This window comes from Adiantum capillus-veneris, chromosome 16 (assembly GCF_014529385.1).
Source record: "Adiantum capillus-veneris isolate H3 chromosome 16, ASM1452938v2, whole genome shotgun sequence".
In the NCBI taxonomy this organism is placed as follows: Eukaryota; Viridiplantae; Streptophyta; class Polypodiopsida; order Polypodiales; family Pteridaceae; genus Adiantum; species Adiantum capillus-veneris.
This window is the reverse complement of record NC_140946.1, coordinates 132,204,947-132,209,062: the sequence shown is the minus strand read 5'-3', so window position 1 is coordinate 132,209,062 and position 4,116 is coordinate 132,204,947. Positions and strand designations below refer to the sequence as shown.

Below are 4,116 nucleotides of genomic sequence, written 5' to 3'. Positions count from 1 at the left end.
GCTGCGGGAAGGTACATGTCCTGGCCATTTTCATGTGTAGGTTACCTTGCAACCAAGCACCATTCATTTCACCAAAACTCCCTTCATGTTCAACTACACACAAGAAGACAACCAAAAATCTCCATTTACCCTCTCCTAAACCTGCTTCCAAAAGAAAGTTTTTAGTGAAAGAATACTCCAAGCTATTGGAACTAGCTTTGGATTAAATCTTTGTGCTTTCCTCAAGAGTAATAACATTCTTCTGCCTTCTTCACTTCATGAGTTTATGAGGCACCTTATCAATTTTAATGTGTGTAATCAATCAGCCCTAACATCTTTTCTTGACATGCAGCAAAATCGAAAATGCCAAAAAGAAAGTAAGCAAACCATATACCAGCAAGGTCTAAAGACAGCCGACTACATGCATCCGATCTTCAACAACATTCCCACATCACATCCCCACAAGTGCAAGAAGAAAGTGCGATTCACGAATGAGAGTAGAGACAATGTCTCTCCACCAATCAGAGGCCAACATCAAAACTTCATCATCAACCATCAGCAAGACAACAACACCGACAGTACCATAAATTTCTCTCCACATCACCTAAAGCCACTAACAAGCCAACATCATCCGCAAGTAAAAACAAACCTCTTCTTAAACAAGCAAAGCCCAACTTTTCAAAAAGGACATCACCAAACACAAGGACTTCATTGACTACCCTCACAAAAGCTGTTCAAGACAGCGCATGCCACTTGCCAACTGAAGGTGAAGCAAAACTGCCAAAGACTCCTCATAAAGTCAAGAAACACACTGTTTTAAGATGGACAAAGCTGGATATGGCCAAGGCATTGCAAGTGCGTGAAGACGGCCTTTCATTAAGAAAATGCTCCTTGCAATTTGGAATTAGTAGATTTGCTATAACAAATTGGGAGGAAGGCATAACTCATAAAAAGAAAAAAGGTCCGCCAACTCAGCTAAGTAATGAGGAAGAAGATGTTTTGCTACAGCGGATTTTTTATAAATGTGAATCAGGACATGGAGTTTCTGTCTTTGATGTCAAACTCAAAGTTGCAGAAATATGTCAAACGAGGCATACAATGTTCTCAAATGGAATTCCATGCAAGAGCTGGTGGGAGGGATTTGGGCTCTAGGGACAAGGGCATGAAAGTTCTTGCGAGAAAAGGAGCAAAAGCAGTGTATGGAGTCACATGTGGTTATCGCGAGTGGATGATTGTACTATGCTGTGTTAATGCAACAGGTCAAGCTATTCGCTCCTACTACATTTTTAAAGGAAGTCGCATCACGAGTAATTACATTCGGCATTGTGAGCCAGGGACAACATTGGCCATGCAAAAAAAGACTTGGATGACGGGAGAAATTTTCCAAGCATGGTGGGAGCACTTCGACAATGCCATAACTCAAACCATCGGTAAGTCTAGTGGACATCTTCTAATCTTAGACAGGCATGGCGGTCATGTATCCCTAGATGTAGTAGAAAAAGCTGATGTTGCAGGAATCGACATCATCACCTTGCCGGCTCATACCTCACATAAGCTACAACCTCTAGATGTGAGCGTTTTCAAGTCATTGAAGGTGCAATTTAGAAAGGAAAGAGACATTTGGCAACAGAAAACTTCATCCAAGCAAGCAACAAAAGCAGAACTTGCAACTATTGTTGCTAGGGCTATAGAATCTTCTTTCATAGAATCCAACATCACTGATGGCTTTCGCACAACAGGTATATGGCCTTTAAATTTATCTGCAGTGCACTTTTAGGCATGCCAAGCAAGCACATCAACATAGTTGAAGATTCAACTACATAAATATTCAGAGAGGAGGATAACATCGAAAATTTGTCTCGAGTACTCAACACACCAATGCAACCAAACATAGAAGACGAAGCAATAATTGCTTTGAACAACATGGCAGCACAACTTGACGAAGACATATTGAGAGAACCTAGAGAGATAGCCACACCAATGACCTTCACACAACTATTACAAGAAGAAGACATGTCCATCTTTCAAGGGCCTTCACAAGAAAGATTGTATACAGCCAATGACGAGAATGCAGGTAATGTACGTCTATTGGATATAGACTATTCTTTTGGCAGCAATGATGCAAATTCTACACCTGCAACTCAATCTAGAATGCAAGGGCTTGAAGATGAAAATCAAAATCCCAATCACCCCTCTCCACCAAGGCAGGCAGATAATAGTCAGCATCTCATTGATCTTTTGTGAATACCAACCACGGAGGTATGCATAAGGCGAGTGCATCGCGAAGCCTTTGTTGACTACACACAGAGCCTAATGCTCGCTTCTACTCAGTAATGGAAAGTATGAAAGCTAAAACCACAAAGAAGGAAGAGATAACAAAGACAAAGGAGACAAAGCGCTTGGAGAAAGAGAGCAGAAAAAGATTCAGCAAAACAAAGAAGGATCGAGGCACAACAAGCAAGGCAATCATGCAAAGTCTGGGAGGCACAACAGCAAGCTTTTGAACAAAGACTACGTTCAATTCTATGGGAAGGTGGACCTACACATGACCTTACATAAGGCCATTGCATGTACCTAATCCATATCATGCATTGGCTCGGAGGCAAAGATTGGACAAAATGCGAGCACAACGACATAGTCAACCATCGATTGCTTTTTGATGCATCAACAACAAAGTTTTTTTGTCATAAAATAATCTAGAAACAAAGATTTTAGTAATTTTACACCAGTTTAATACTGTAACTACTGTTAGGAGTTTTGTAATGTCATCTCCTGGACTATACCATTTTGGTCTCCATGCTTTTGTCGACCTATGAGTCATGTATTCATCTTGACGGAATATATATGCAAAGTTTCATTGCCTTGGTTTAGCTTCATTGTAATGCACATTCTGGAACATACAAAAAACAAACAAACCATACATTGTTGAGTGAGTACGAAGCCTCACCCATATAAAAATGTTGCTCTTGAACCACACATTGCTAAGTGAGTATAAACCTCACCTATATACTTTGCTCTTGAAGGTCTCGTTGCCATGTTGTTGGTTGGTGAATCTGGGTTGTCTTCTTGCAAGTAGGGATCTACATGCCCCATATGCTGCTTCATCATCTACTAATGTTGCCCATTGCTGCTTCGTCATCTGCTAGCTGTTGCCCATTGCTGCTAAATAAGTGAGTATCAATATCCGTATCAGTCCCCTGGAGGAATTTGCAAGCAATGCCTACTGATGAATTAATTTACATCACATTACTTCACATTATTTCATGCATGTACTGCCCTCCATGCACTCACAGTTTAGCTCTCCAGAGATAGAGGTGGATGAAGTGAGTTACGATGGGAATGCTGTACAAAGTTGTGAAATCTCAGTCACCTCCATGGCAGCTTTGTCCTTATGTCATGCTGCGAACATGCACAAACAATTAAAAGAGTATTGACGAATGCACACAACCAAGCTGTAAAGGTATAAAGACCAGATTTTCCTTTAGGAGTCATATGTAGAACATTTTGCCTTACCTGAAGCTTTCAAGCTGGGGCATCTTTCAACATTGCAGAGCATAGCTAGAAGCAAGGGCATGCATTGGCCTAGTGAAATACACCTGCAGTAGAGGCAGTGAGTCGTTGGGAAGAATTTTGCTGGTGCTTGTTGTGCATGAAAACAGACTTGGTATGGGGTGCTTCCTTAGCAGAAGCTCATGATGTGAAGGTCTATATGCAAAAAAAAAGAGAATTAGAAGAATTGGTTGCTGATCCTAGTGTGTGAGGAACAGGGGTCGTACCCGATTGCCTCCTGCACCTGTAAACGTGAGAGTCGACGAAGTTGAAGCAGACAACATAGGCCTAGATGGGGCATTTACCCTCCTGTTTGTATTCTTTCCTCTTCTTTGCACTTCCCCCTGGCATTCCCACCATAGGGTCTGTCCCTAGCCCGCTCTCACACTGACTTCGCGGCAAAATGACCTCACAGGGGCAAGCCTTGGCCTCGTGGGATGCACCAGTGGAGGCGTACACTCTGCAGGGTGGATGGGTAAGCTAAGCATCATGTTTAATAGGGTCATCAGAGGTTACAAGCTAGATAAGAATCGGACGCGTGTCAGCTCAAGCGTGGCTCTAATAACACGCTAAGAGGTGCTTGAGTAG

At 42.1% G+C, this 4,116-nt stretch overlaps 1 pseudogene; it reads left to right on the top strand.

The window, feature by feature from the left end:
• Positions 1 to 342: 342 nt before the first annotated feature.
• Positions 343 to 2,639, top strand: LOC147439890 (uncharacterized; annotated as a pseudogene).
• The last annotated feature ends 1,477 nt before the right edge of the window (positions 2,640 to 4,116 follow it).